Source organism: Salmo trutta, chromosome 29 (assembly GCF_901001165.1).
Source record: "Salmo trutta chromosome 29, fSalTru1.1, whole genome shotgun sequence".
NCBI lineage: Eukaryota > Metazoa > Chordata > Actinopteri > Salmoniformes > Salmonidae > Salmo > Salmo trutta.
The window spans coordinates 26,635,630-26,651,161 of NC_042985.1; positions in this window are offsets into that span (position 1 = coordinate 26,635,630).

Here is a 15,532-nt window from a genome sequence, read left to right on the forward strand (position 1 = left end):
ATAATTGTTCAAAGTGGACCTTGAAATTAAATGGATGAGCCTCTTGTCCAAATATCTTTGTGACCTAGGAAGAGTTGAAGGTTAATGGCTGGATGCACACTTGTAAAATAACAAGGCCATTCGGGTAATGAGTTGAGGAAACAAATTTCTAATAATTCCAAACTCAGTCCTAATAAGTAATACTTAAAAAAAATACATCCTCACCTTGTGAACCCTTGCACACAACATTTGGTTCTTTTATGCAATATGATTATTGAACATAGCCTCCCTTGCTGGCTGTTTAGCTTCACCACGACTTGTACAATTACGCTGGGTATAAAGGAAGGTGGTCTGAATGCCGTTATCCCTTGGGTTACCTGCTGCTCTTGGAGTTGAGCCAAGCTTAATCAGCTCTTGAGATGGATATTTTGCACTCAGATCAACTGTTGTATCAGGAGATGTGTAGTATGCTGAAAGGTCCCCACTAAATGAAATGGAGTCAAATCAAAATAATCAAATCAAATTGGATTAGTCACATGCGCAGAATACAACAGGTGTAGACCTTATAGTGAAATGCTTACTTACGAGCCCCTAATCAACAATGCAGTTAAAAAAAATAAAAAAGAATAATAATATATATATATATATATAATAAATAAAAGTAACAAGTAATTAAAGTAATAATAAGTAATATATATATATATATATATAAGAATAATAAATAAAAGTAACAAGTAATTAAAGAGCAGCAGTAAAATAACAATAGCGAGACTATATACAGGGGGGTATATGTGCGGGGGCACTGGTTAGTTGAGGTAATTGAGGTAATATGTAGGTAGAGTTATTAAAGTGACTATACATCGATGATAATAACAGAGAGTAGCAGCGGTGTAAAAGAGGTGGGGGGGTGGGGGCGGGCAATGCAAATAGTCTGGGTAGCCATTTTATTAGATGTTCAGGAGTCTTATGGCTTGGGGGTAGAAGCTGTTTAGAAGCCTCTTGGACCTAGACTTGGCGCTATGGTACTGCTTGCCGTGCAGTAGCAGAGAGAACAATCTATGACTAGGGTGGCTGGAGTCTTTGACAATTTTTAGGGCCTTCCTCTGACACCGCCTGGTATAGAGGTCCTGGATGGCAGGAAGCTTTGCCCCAGTGATGTACTGGGCCGTACGCACTACCCTCTGTAGTGCCTTGCAGTCGGATGCCGAGCAGTTGTCATACCAGACAGTGATGCAACCAGTCAGGATGCTCTCGATGGTGCAGCTGTAGAACCTTTTGAGGATCTGAGGACCCATGCCAAATCTTTTCAGTCTCCTGAGGGAGAATAGGTTTTGTCATGCCCTCTTCACAACTGTCTTGGTGTGCTTGGACCATGTTAGTTTGTTGGTGATGTGGACACCAAGGAACTTGAAGCTCTCAACCTGCTCCCCTACAGCCCCGTTGATGAGAATGGGGGTGTGCTCGGTCCTCTTTTTCCTGTAGTCCACAATCATCTTCTTTGTCTTGATCACGTTGAGGGAGAGGTTGTTGTCCTGGCACCACACGGCCAGGTCCCTGACCTCCTCCCTATAGGCTGTCTCATCGTTGTCGATGAATAGGCCTACCACTGCTGTGTCATCGGCAAACTTAATGATGGTGTTGGAGTCGTGCCTGGCCGTGCAGTCATGAGTGAACAGGGAGTACAGGATGGGACTGAGTATGCACTCCTGAGGGGCCCCTGTATTGAGGACCAGAGTGGCGGATGTGTTTTTACCTACCCTTACCACCTGGGATCCAGGATCCAGTTGCAGAGGGAGGTGTTTAGTCCCAGGATCCTTAGCGTATTGATGAGCTTTGAGGGCACTATGGTGTTGAACGCTGAGCTGTAGTCAATGAATAGCATTCTCACATAGGTGTTAATTTTGTCCAGGTGGGAAAGGGCAGTGTGGAGTGCAATAGATATTGCACCATCTGTGGATCTGTTAGGGTGGTATGCAAATTGGAGTGGTTCTAGGGTCTCTGGGATAATGATGTTGATGTGAGCCATGACCAGCCTTTCAAAGCACGTCATGGCTACAGACGTGAGTGCTTCGGGTTGGTAGTCATTTAGGCAGGTTACCTTAGTGTTCTTGGGCACAGGGACTATGGTGGTCTGCTTAAAACATGTTGGTATTACAGACTCGGACAGGGAGAGGTTGAAAATGTCAGTGAAGACACTTGCCAGTTGGTCAGCGCATGCTCGCAGTACACGTCCTGGTAATCCTTCTGGCCCTGCGGCCTTGTGAATGTTAACCTGTTTAAAGGTCTTACTTACGGTGGCTGTGGAGAGCGTGATCACACAGTCTTCCGGAACAGCTGGTGCCCTCATGCATGTTTCAGTGTTATTTGCCTCGATGCGAGCATAGAAGTTGTTTAGCTCGTCTAGTAGGCTTGTGTCACTGGGCAGCTCTCGGCTGTGCTTCCCTTTGTAGTCTGTAATGGTTTGCAAGCCCTGCCACATCCGATGAGCGTCAGAGCCGGTGTAGTACGAGTTGATCTTAGTCCCATATTGATGCATTGCCTGTTTTATGGTTTGTCGGAGGGCATAGCTTGATTTCTTATAAGCTTCCAGGTTAGAGTCCCGCTCCTTGAAGCGGCAGCTCTAGCCTTTAGCTCAGTGTGGATGTTGCCTGTAATCCATGGCTTCTGGTTGGGGTATGTACGTATGGTCACTGTGGGGACAACGTCATCTATGCACTTATTGATGAAGCCAATGACTGATGTGGTGTACTCCTCAATGTCATCGGAGGAATCCCGGAACATATTCCAGTCTGTGCTAGCAAAACAGTCCTGTAGCTTAGCATCTGCTTCATCTGACCGCTTTTTTATTGATCGAGTCACTGGTGCTTCCTGCTTTCATTTTAGCTTGTAAGCAGGAATCAGGAGGATAGAATTATGGTCAGATTTGACAAATGGAGGGCGAGGGAGAGCTGTGTTTGCGTCTCTGTGTGTGGAGTAAAGGTGGTCCAGAGGTTTTTTTCCCTCTGGTTGCACATTTAACATGCTGATAGAAATTTGGTAAGACCGATTTAAGTTTCCCTGCATGCAAGTCCCCGGCCACTAGGAGCTGTAGTTGGCACTACAGACAGTACTAAGATACAGACATTCAGACAGACACTACCAAGAGGCACCTCGTCACAGCCCACCCACAGCTCCTATTGAATCTACAGATCCTCTTCAGGAGAAAAGTCTCAAACAATTATATTTTTTCTCTTCCAACTTAATTACTGATATTTCAGTGTAATGTGTGTCTGATCTGAGGGAGATAATTAGGTGGGATATTGAGGAGGGCCTCCAGGGGCCCAGGCCTGGTGGATCAGGGCCTCAGAGATGATGAGGAGACGCCATCTTCTCAAATTATTCTGGGGGGCGAGTGCTCCCAAGCAGCTTATGCAGCGAAGGCCTGGTAATTAAATTATGATTTAACCTGCTGAGTGTGGAGCAGCAGGGCCAGGCCAGGCCGGGGGTGGGAGAGCACTGACAGGATTTACACTTAATGAAATAATAAAGCAGCACCAGTGCTGTGTCGTGAGCCATTCAGCAGGCAGGAGACTTCTGCTCTCTGTTTATCCACCTACCTCCTCTGCAACAGGGGAGGCTCAACCCAGTCTCTCTCTCTGTGTGTGTGTGTGTGTGTGTGTGTGTGTGTGTGTGTGTGTGTGTGTGTGTGTGTGTGTGTGTGTGTGTGTGTGTGTGTGTGTGTGTGTGTGTGTGTGTGCACAGTACTGTACTGTAGGTATTCCTTTGCAGTGTGGTGTTCTGTATGTTGGGGTCAGTAAGGTGATAATACAGCAGATATTTTTATATGTTTCATGTATCTGTGTGTGTGTTCAGTGTTAGTTTCTTAAAGGGTATGTTCGTGCTTGCATTTTATTTGCCTATGCGTTTGACTGCAGTATTTCGCTAATGCTCATATTTCTCTTCGTGCATACTAATTCTCTGTTAATTAATTAGGCCTCTCTGTGGGGAACCTTAAAGTACATACAATTAAAAACTCCAAGAACACTCACAAATGTGCTGACTCTCCAACATCGACATTTAAAACCCTGAACCCCATGGGGAGAACATCATCCAGTCCAAATGGGAAACTGATTGATTGGTCATTTGTTTTACTCCTCAGGTTTGGTTCCTGACAAAATAGGGAAGAGATCAGTAATATAGTGGATCAGAAACAGGCCCGCTCAGACATCAGTCAGCCCTTCCCTACTACTGTACTGTAACTGTAGTGGTATACCTCCCTTCAGGAACAGAGAGACAGAGGGACTGGAAGAGGAATAGAAAGAGGGAGTGAAACAGAGACAAGAGATCCAGAGAGGAAGAGAAGAAGCGAAGCCACCATATTGTTCGCTCGCTATGCCTTTTCAAAACCTCCCTTCCTTCTTTTTCCTGCTTCATCACCGAGGTTATTAAGATGGACGCCCGGATTACAGGGAAAGACAGTGTTCCACCCAGTAGCCCTGTGCCGCCACTGGCTCATTGTGCCTCCCACTCCTCTCTTCCCCAAACCTCCCAAACCACCATCACTACTGTATAACCCCTTGTACCCCACTCTCTCCCACCCAGCCCCCGCCCTTGTTCCCTTCCCCGCCCTAGTTCCAGCCCCCGCCCCAGCCAGCATGACAGACAGGCCGAGTTAACAGTCTCTATAAGCGGGGAAAGAAAGCCGAGCAGAGAGGTAAAATGACTGGACCGCAAATGACAGGTGTAGTTAAAATAGTGAGACGCAGAAAGGCTTGAGGACAGAGAGCCGCAGCCGCGCTGTAATAAGCGGGATGAGGGAGCTCAACCGTTCCCTGAGTTTTCCTCACTCGTTCACTCCCCCCTTTCCTCAGGCAAACAAAATAAAAATAAGAAAGTTAACTTTTTTCTTCAGACAGCTCCTCAGTTAGTTTGCCTACCTCACATCCTGCAGGTCTAATCTAACAGTCTTTTTGAATGTCCAAAATGTATTTAGCATCAATTATTATATTAAGCAAATTTACACCAGTTATGAAATGTCAGATTGCAATTCCAGTGATTATGAGATCTAATGAAAAGTAGCCTTCAGTTTGTCATTTCTGGGCTCAGGCTGCTTGAATTGTAAATGAGACGGGAGAAGACATTTTGTTTGGGTTGTGGACCTGTCTGGCTAGTTTAGATGGACACTGGGGGGATTTGTCATCCACTGCTGAACTGCATCTTTTTTCTATTCCTCTCATCCAATCTCTCTGCCCCATTTTTATCTCCACCTCTCCATCACGTCCAGCCCTGCCTCATGTTTAAAGTAATCAGATTTTCCCAGCAGCATCTCTTGGAGGGCTGGATAGGCTGGGGGAGATGAGATGTATGCAGAGGCAGAGCAGGAGAGAAGCGGGGCCATACTGGCTCTAGTGTAGCTGGGCTGGGGAAGGACCGAGCCTTATTCCCCCTGTCCCTTATGTGTTGGTTGAAAGTTTTAGTCTTATTGACACTGTGCCTCTACACAGGCCCTCTCAGAATTAGACTGTCCTTGTGGGATTGTGTGTAGTATGTGCAAATAAATGTGTGTGTGAGAGTGTGTTGACAAGTTACCAGCCAGAGCGGCACCACATGTGTACATACATTCATCCAAGCAGAGGTCACACACATACAATACTTTACAGGTCACCCAAAATACACAAGCACACTCACACATACACTCATAAATGTCTCTCAGACCCTACCCTTTAGTGATTGCAGACCTCTGGAAGCGTGTGTATGGACGGTCAATCATGCAGTGTGTGTGTGTGTGTGTGTGTGTGTGTGTGTGTGTGTGTGTGTGTGTGTGTGTGTGTGTGTGTGTCTGATCAAACACAACAGCTCCCAGTCATATCCGTATAAAACAATACACAGGAACAGGAATAAGATAGTTCTCCCACTCGTCTCCTCCTCCTCCCATCTCTATCACCCTGGGCCTCTACCTATGTGATGAGTATTAAAATGATGCAGTTAAAATTAGCAGTAATGGAGCAAGAAAGCTGTCCACTGCCACAAATGATTGATGCACAGGGATTAAACTTCATAATGTAGAGATTGCTCTTTCAGGAGACTGAAAAGATTTGTCATGGGTCCTCAAAAGGTTCTACAGCTGCACCATCGAGAGCATCCGACCGCAAGGCACTACAGAGGGTAGTGTGTACGGCCCAGTACATCACTGGGACCAAGCTTCCTGCCATCCAGGACCTCTATACCAGGCGGTGTCAGAGGAAGGCCCTAAAAATGGTAAAAGACTCCAGCCACCCTAGTCTCTCTGCTACCGCACGGCAAGAGGTACCGGAGAGCCAAGTCTAGGTCTTGCCCAAAGCAATAAGACTCCTAAACATCTAATCAAATGGCTACCCAGATTATTTGCATTGCCCCCCACTCTTTTACGCTGCAGCTACTCTCTGTTATTATCTATGCATAGTCACTTTAATAACTCTACCTCCATGTACATATTACCTCAATTACCTCGACTAACCGGTGCCCCCGCACATTGACTCTGTACCCCTGTATATAGCCTCGCTATTGTTTTTTACTGCTGCTCTTTAATTACTTGTTACTTTTATTTATTATTATTATTATTATTATTCTTAAAACTGCATTATTGGTTAAGGGCTTGTAAGTAAGCATTTCATTGTAAGGTCTACACCAGTTGTATTCGGCGTATGTGACAAATACAATTTGATTCGATTTTATTTTATTTGATTGCTCCAAGGCAAAGTCCTTTTTGATCTTGAGGAATTTATGGATATCTTGGATATTGACTATGCCAGAGAATACTACAATTATATCTTCTAAATGCCAGTGGAGGCTCCTCAGATGAGGAAGGGGAGGACCATCCTACTCAGTGAATTTCAGAAACATTTTAAGAGTGAAACATTAAAAAAGTTATCATTTTTAGATAAAACTATACTAAATGTATTCACGTAACCAAATAACTGATTAAAACACACTGTTTTGAAATGAAGGTCTACTGTAGCCTCAATAAAACTTGCTTAGGTACATTGACTTCAGTACAAAACCTAGGAGGCTCATGGTTCTCACCCCATTCCATAGACTTACACAGTAATTATTATAATTAGGGCAACCTCCAACCTATCAGAGCTCTTGCAGCCTGATCTGACGTTGTTCATCCAATCAATGGAATTAATCTAGTACTGAAAGCATAAGCTACAGCTAGCTAGCACTGCATGCGTTATACAGTTGAAGTCGGAAGTTTACATACACCTTAGCCAAATACATTTAAACTCAGTTTTCACAATTCCTGACATTTAATCCAAGTAAAAATTCCCTGTCTTAGGTCAGTTACGATCAGCACTTTATTTTAAGAATGTGAAATGTCAGAATAATAGATGAGAGAATGATTCATTTCTTTCATCACATTCCCAGCAGGTCAGAAGTTTACATACACACTCAATTAGTATTTGGTAGCATTGCCTTTAAATTGTTTAACTTGGGTCAAATGTTTTGGGTAGCCTTCCACAAGCTTCCCACAATAAGTTGGGTGAATTTTGGCCCATTCCTCCTGACAGAGCTGGTGTAACTGAGTCAGGTTTGTAGGCCTCCTTGCTCGCACACGCTTTTTCAGTTCTGCCCACAAATGTTCTATAGGATTGAGGTCAGGGCTTTGTGATGGCCACTCCAATACCTTGACTTTGTTGTCCTTATCCAGTTTGCCAAAACTTTGGAAGTATGCTTGGGGTCATTGTCCATTTGAAAGACCCATTTGCGACCAAGCTTCAACTTCCTGACTGATGTCTTGAGATGTTGCTTCAATATATCCACATAATTTTCCTGCCTCATGATGCCATCTATTTTGTAAAGTGCACCAGTCCCTCCTGCAGCAAAGCACCCCCACAACATGATGCTGTCACCCCCATGCTTCACGGTTGGGATGGTGTTCTTCGGCTTGCAAGCCTCCCCCTTTTTCCTCCAAACATAACGATGGTCATTATGGCCAAACAGTTCTATTTTTTGTTTCATCAGACCAGAGGACATTTCTCCAAAAAGTACGATCTTTGTCCCCATGTGCAGTTGCAAACCGTAGTCTGGCTTTTTTTATGGCAGTTTTGGAGCAGTGGCTTCTTCCTTGCTGAGCGGCCTTTCAGGTTATGTCGATATAGGACTCGTTTTACTGTGGATATAGATACTTTTGTACTTGCTGTTTTGTAACAACTTGCTGTTGTTCTGGGATTGATTTGCACTTTTCGCACCAAAGTACATTCATCTCTAGGAGACAGAACGCGTCTCCTTCCTGAACGGTATGATGGCTGTGTGGTCCCATGGTGTTTATACTTGCGTACTATTGTTTGTACAGATTAACATGGTACCTTCAGGCGTTTGGAAATTGCTCCCAAGAAATTGCTCCCATGGAAGTAGATGTCCTAACCGACTTGCCAAAACTATAGTTTGTTAACAAGAAATTTGTGGAGTGGTTGAAAAACTAGTTTTATGACTCCAACCTAAGTGTATGTAAACTTCCCACTTCAACTGTATGTGGTGAGTAGTTGACTCACTTTTGTATATTATCTACATCACTTGCTTTGGCAATATTACCATATGTTTCCCATGCCAATAAAGCCCCTTGAATTGAATTGAATTGAATTGAGAGAAAGACAATAGTTGAACAGTTTTGAACATATTAATTTATTTTTTTAAATGAAGGAGAAGCAGCAGAGAGAGAGGGAGAGAAAGCGATAGCTATATTTAGTTGTATTTTTTTCTCACTTTCGCTTACTTAGCTAGTTAATGCTGCTATCTAATTTTGCCTATTCAAACACCCGGCTCAAACAGAGAGGAATGCTGTTTGTGTTAGCTAGCTGGCTAACGCTATACAATACTGGAACTCTTCTAAATCAATGTAAGCTTTCGGTTTTATTAATTTATTGCCACCGGGACCCGCCAGTGTAACTTCTAATCTACTTGCTGTACTCTGTACTGCGTGATTGTAGTGGGTTTACTCGTGCATTAGTTCTAGTAACTATGTTGGCTATGATGTTAGCTAATATGATGACAATGATGTAGGCTGTGTGTAGCGGTTAGCTGTTATGGTATGAAGGTTTGGCTTGGAAAGTATCATTGATAAAAATGTAAGTGCCAATAAGGTACTAGAGATGTCTTTCTCATGTTAGAATATGAAATCCCTCGATGTTGTTTAATTGCTTGAACCCCAAACCAATAAGAACCCTCAAACCTCCTGTAAACCAGGCTCAACATTCTTGAGCACATCCATGTGTGTTGTACAGTCCCTTGGTCCAGGTGGGGTGCCATCAGCCAGTAGTAGTAGTAACACTGACAGGCCTGCTCAGCTAACTCCCCTCCTATGGACTGTGGTGTTTTGGTGGTGGTGGTGCACTTGACTGACAAGACGTGTTGGGAAGTGAGACTGGGCGGGCCGGCGGTCTGGGGGAGCTCAATGTGTCTGCTCTCTCTTTCTCTCTTCCTGGGCAGAGGGGGAACATATGTCTCTATTAGCGGTGTACATGTGGTTAACTCTGTACAGGAAACCCAGGGCATGTTATTCATGCAATATTTAGATGACGAGGTAGGAGTGCTCCTGTGGGGATGGATGGAGCTGAGCTCGTCTCTGTCGTGCTACGCAGGCAGACGGATGGAATGATTGGTATGGGCCGTCGAATGCTGTGAAGAGAGAAGGCAGAGTGAGAGAGATTGCGAGAGAGAGAGAGAGAGAGAGTGGTGATAGATCTGTCAGGGCTCACTCTGACTGTATCATCTGATTCCCTCACCACCATAGTCTCTTCTCCCCATACCTCTATGTTATGGTCCAGATTGGTAATAACACAGGAAGACAGCATATTAGAGTCTGGTAACTATCACATGACTGTTAGACTGTTCTGCTGAGCTAGATAGGGATCTGTGGTGATTGAAGTATTGACACATTATGCAACTGGTGATATCATGGTCTAATAAGACATGCTACAGGCCATGGAGAGATGTGTGTCTGGCCTCTTATCTAATAGACAGATCTGCTGTAATCAAATGGTGCAATGCAGAGAGGGAGGTCTGAGGAGAGTGACATTTAGAGGAACACACACATACTCAGGACAAATACTACAGTATTCCTGCACATTGTACATGGGGTACTGGTATTGGCCATGTATTTAACTTATTTTCTTATTTCTGGTGTATTTTTTATTAGTTCTACTATTTTGATATTGAATACTGCACTGTTGGGTAGGGCTTGCAATAAGCATTTCAGTCTACTTGTGCATGTGACAAATACAACACACACACACACACACACACACACACACACACACACACACACACACACACACACACACACACACACACACACACACACACACAGAGAGTGAGGCAGCATGCAACAAAGAGCACAATGTGTGTATCAGGTTGCCGTAGTATTGTGCATGTTCAAACAGATGAATATTAGTGCTGTGCCTCGCTAATGCCCATTCTGTTACTGTAAGACGGAGAATCCAGTTGAAGTGAATCCAGGGAAAACAGGCAGTAGACGCAGAGCTTCTACTGAGTTTGTTGGAATAGATCCCCTCTGCTGCTGTCCCATCAAGGGTATCGAATGAATAACATTAATTTAGTGTGATTGAAACTGTGCAGAGAAAACACACACACATAGTACACAAGAATAACACATTGTTTTACAGCACGGTTTCTGAGATTTTGTTCTTTTTTATATCTGCTGTTTTTGGGGAGTATAAACAGGTCCTGTGCATATTTCTATATACCTCCTGATTGGCTGCTGCACCACCACCTCCTCTGCCCTATTAAACACGAGACGTTCATTCAAAGCTAGCGTTTGTTGGCAGCAGTCTTGCGTCTTTTTTTAGCAGGTCTAGGACTCTGCAGCATTGCTCCTTTGCTGCCAAAATCAAAGGCAGCAAGGGGAATTCTGAACAAACCTCTAGTGTTCCCAGTCTGTGTGGATAGGTCCTACTGTAGCCTGGTTTGTATTACAGACATATTCCCTCTACCACTTGCACACTCAGACTCACATTCAACTGGGACAGACATACCGCAGAGTCACTGCTAAAAGAGGGGTCCCCCTACTCAGAGGGGTGCACCTGCTGGCACACTGCTAATATAGTCAAGTATGTGTGTGTGTGTGTGTGTGTGTGTGTGTGTGTGTGTGTGTGTGTGTGTGTGTGTGTGTGTGTGTGTGTGTGTGTGTGTGTGTGTGTGTGTGTGTGTGTGTGTGAGAGAGAGGTCTTGTTCTACTATCCTCGAGGGGGCCTGACATCCCCAAATGTCCCCATAAGGATAATAAAAAAAGGAAAATTCTCCCTCGTATGGACGTTTCCCACGTCCCCATGAGGACAAAGGGTATTTTAAGCTTAGGGGTTAGGTTTATGGTTAGGGTTACAATTAGGGTTAGAATTAGGGTTTGGGGTTAGTTTTAGGGTTAGGGGTTAAGGTTAGATTAAGTGTTAGGTTTAGGGTTAGGGGTTAGGGAATAAATGTTAGGTCCCCGCAACGAAAGAAGAACAGGTGTGTGTGTGTGTGTGTGTGTGTGTGTGTGTGTGTGTGTGTGTGTGTGTGTGTGTGTGTGTGTGTGTGTGTGCATGTGCATAGGTGTGGGCATGTGTGTCTGTCGTACTTGTCACCAGCAGGGCCAGAGATATCAGTAGGAGCACCTCTAGTAGAAGTATCTCTCACATGACCTGTACAGTCATGAGGCACTGTGCTGATTGCTGCTAAATCCAGTGGAAAGCAAAGGGACGTCCATCTCCTCTGTAGCGGATTAGAGAAAACATGACAGAGGACCACCCATTTGTCCCCTGCCACCCCTCTTAGCTTTAAACGCATGGATAATGTGAACATTACCTATTTCTACCAGGAGATATGCAAGGTATACTGTACCAAGCTATTATGATAAGTAGATATAATGGTTGCAGTCATTTTTATTCTAAGTGTTCCAATATTCCCCCTCAGAGGAGACAAGCACCATCTTATTAAGCCAGTCACATGAACATAGATACACAGTAATGATGCTTTCATAATAACTATAAGAAAAGAGAGAATAGCCTCATTTGTGAGCGGGTCCCTCTGTATTATTTTTCCCCACTAAGTGATCTGCCATTGTCTGGCAACAGCTCCTATAGAAACATAACATATTAAGAAATAAAGCCAAGTGGCATTAATAACACATTAAGAGGAATGAAATTTGTCTGTGAAATGTTTGAGGGATTGCTGCCAGGGGGGTTGGGAATTAAAATGGCCCCCGGTGCCACGGCTCTGAGGATGCAGCAGGAGGAGAGAAATATTTCAAATAAGAATAATATCATCATGAAACAATTTGCAACCTTATAGGAAAACAACTCACACAAATACACACGCACACACACACACACACGCACGCACACACACACACACACACACACGCACACGCGCACACGCGCACGTGCGTACACATGCACACGCACACGCACACGCACACGCACACACACACACACACACACAAACAGTCTCCCAGGCCTTGAGACGGCACAATACAAACGCCCTTCCCTCACGCCCAGCAGCTGATGTCGGATATTTCCTCCTTGTCGTTTTATTAAAGATTTAAACAGTTTTGCATCTCCAACAAATACATACAGGCCAATTTCCCTGACACCCACTCTGATCTAATGGTGCAGATTTGGAGGACGGAGCAGGGGAAGGAGAGGGAGGAGGGCATCTGATGAGATTGTGATGGTATATTATATTTCCACATGTGAATTTAATAAATGTAAAGAATGCATTATTTCATATTATCAGTGTTAAATTAGCCAGTGTTAGATTTGGGCGAATATAACTCCTGCCAGATGAATGAGAAGATGACAATAGAACCGCTGCCCTGATGAAAAAAAAGCCCATGACATTACCATTATGAGTCCTGTGACTATTAGCATTAGCAGCGGTAGCAGCGGTAGCAGCATTAGCAGCGGTAGCAGCGGTAGCAGCATTAGCAGCGGTAGCAGCGGTAGCAGCGGTAGCAGCGGTAGCAGCATTAGCAGCGGTAGCAGCGGTAGCAGCGGTAGCTCTGTGGCTGTTCTTCACAATGTGATCTCGCCTTATTAGTGTTAATAATAATGAGAATATGCTGCTGTAATATATCTGTATGTTCAGCCTCACATTACAGTTTTTTTTCAGTTGCTAACAAGCATCGGTCAATACTGAAGCCACTTTTTCAAAACTCTTCACACAGTCTGCATTACCAACATGCATCTTGGCCAAACAGTTCATCTCACCTCAAAAACTCACTCAAACCACCATAACACTTCATACATGTCACAAAATAAGCTCGTTCGACCATAACACTGGCAACAATTCTCCCTCAGAAAGCATACAGTCACTCATAACACACTGACCTAAACAACACAACAAGAGGGAGCATTACATAAATGATTCACTTTTCTCTTTGAAGTTTGAATGGTTTTTCACATAAATCAGTATTTCATTATAGAATAAGAATAACACCTTTTCACTTTATTGACTGTACTAAAGTATATGTAACAAGAATGAATCAGAAATGCAGCGATTTGCTTCAATAGCCTTTATTTTTTCTATATCTTTACATATAGTAATTCACTTGTGAAAAATAAAAAGTTGAAACAAAAAACAAATTTGTGAAATTCCAGGGCTGCAATAATAATTACAAAAACATCAACAACATGTCTAGTATAATCACTCATACTCTACAGTACTGTGAGGGTTCTAGTTCTCATCAACATGTATAGTATAATCACTCATACTGTACAGTACTGTGAGGGTTCTAGTTCTCATCAACATGTATAGTATAATCACTCATACTGTACAGTACTGTGAGGGTTCTAGTTCTCATCAACATGTATAGTATAATCCCTCATACTGTACAGTACTGTGAGTGTTCTAGTTCTCATCAACATGTATAGTATAATCACTCATACTGTACAGTACTGTGAGGATTCTCATCAACATGTATAGTATAATCACTCATACTGTACAGTACTGTGAGGGTTCTAGTTCTCATCAACATGTATAGTATAATCACTCATACTGTACAGTACTGTGAGGGTTCTAGTTCTCATCAACATGTATAGTATAATCACTCATACTGTACAGTACTGTGAGGGTTCTAGTTCTCATCAACATGTATAGTATAATCACTCATACTGTACAGTACTGTGAGGGTTCTAGTTCTCATCAACATGTATAGTATAATCACTCATACTGTACAGTACTGTGAGGGTTCTAGTTCTCATCAACATGTATAGTATAATCACTCATACTGTACAGTACTGTGAGGGTTCTAGTTCTCATCAACATGTATAGTATAATCACTCATACTGTACAGTACTGTGAGGGTTCTAGTTCTCATCAACATGTATAGTATAATCACTCATACTGTACAGTACTGTGAGGGTTCTAGTTCTCATCAACATGTATAGTATAATCACTCATACTGTACAGTACTGTGAGGGTTCTAGTTCTCATCAACATGTATAGTATAATCACTCATACTGTACAGTACTGTGAGGGTTCTAGTTCTCATCAACATGTATAGTATAATCACTCATACTGTACTGCACTGTGAGGGTTCTAGTTCTCAACAACATGTATAGTATAATCACTCATACTGTACAGTACTGTGAGGGTTCTAGTTCTCATCAACATGTATAGTATAATCACTCATACTGTACAGTACTGTGAGGGTTCTAGTTCTCATCAACATGTATAGTATAATCATTCATACTGTACTGTACTGTGAGAGTTCTAGTTCTCAACAACATGTATAGTATAATCACTCATACTGTACAGTACTGTGAGGGTTCTAGTTCTCATCAACATGTGTAGTATAATCACTCATACTGTACAGTACTGTGAGGGTTCTAGTTCTCATCAACATGTATAGTATAATCACTCATACTGTACAGTAATGTGAGGGTTCTAGGTCTCATCAACATGTATAGTATTATCACTCATACTGTACAGTACTGTGAGGGTTCTAGTTCTCATCAACATGTATAGTATAATCACTCATACTGTACAGTACTGTGAGGGTTCTAGTTCTCATCAACATGTATAGTATAATCACTCATACTGTACAGTACTGTGAGGGTTCTAGTTATCATCAACATGTATAGTATAATCACTCGTACTGTACAGTACTGTGAGGGTTCTAGTTCTCATCAACATGTATAGTATAATCACTCATACTGTACAGTACTGTGAGGGTTCTAGTTCTCATTTACATGTATAGTATAATCACTCATACTGTACTGTGAGGGTTCTAGTTCTCATCAACATGTATAGTATAATCACTCATACTGTACAGTACTGTGAGGGTTCTAGTTCTCATCAACATGTATAGTATAATCACTCATACTGTACTGTACTGTGAGGGTTCTAGTTCTCATCAACATGTATAGTATAATCACTCATACTGTACAGTACTGTGAGGGTTCTAGTTCTCATCAACATGTATAGTATAATCACTCATACTGTACAGTACTGTGAGGGTTCTAGTTCTCATCAACATGTATAGTATAATCACTCATACTGTACAGTACTGTGAGGGTTCTAGTTCTCATCAACATGT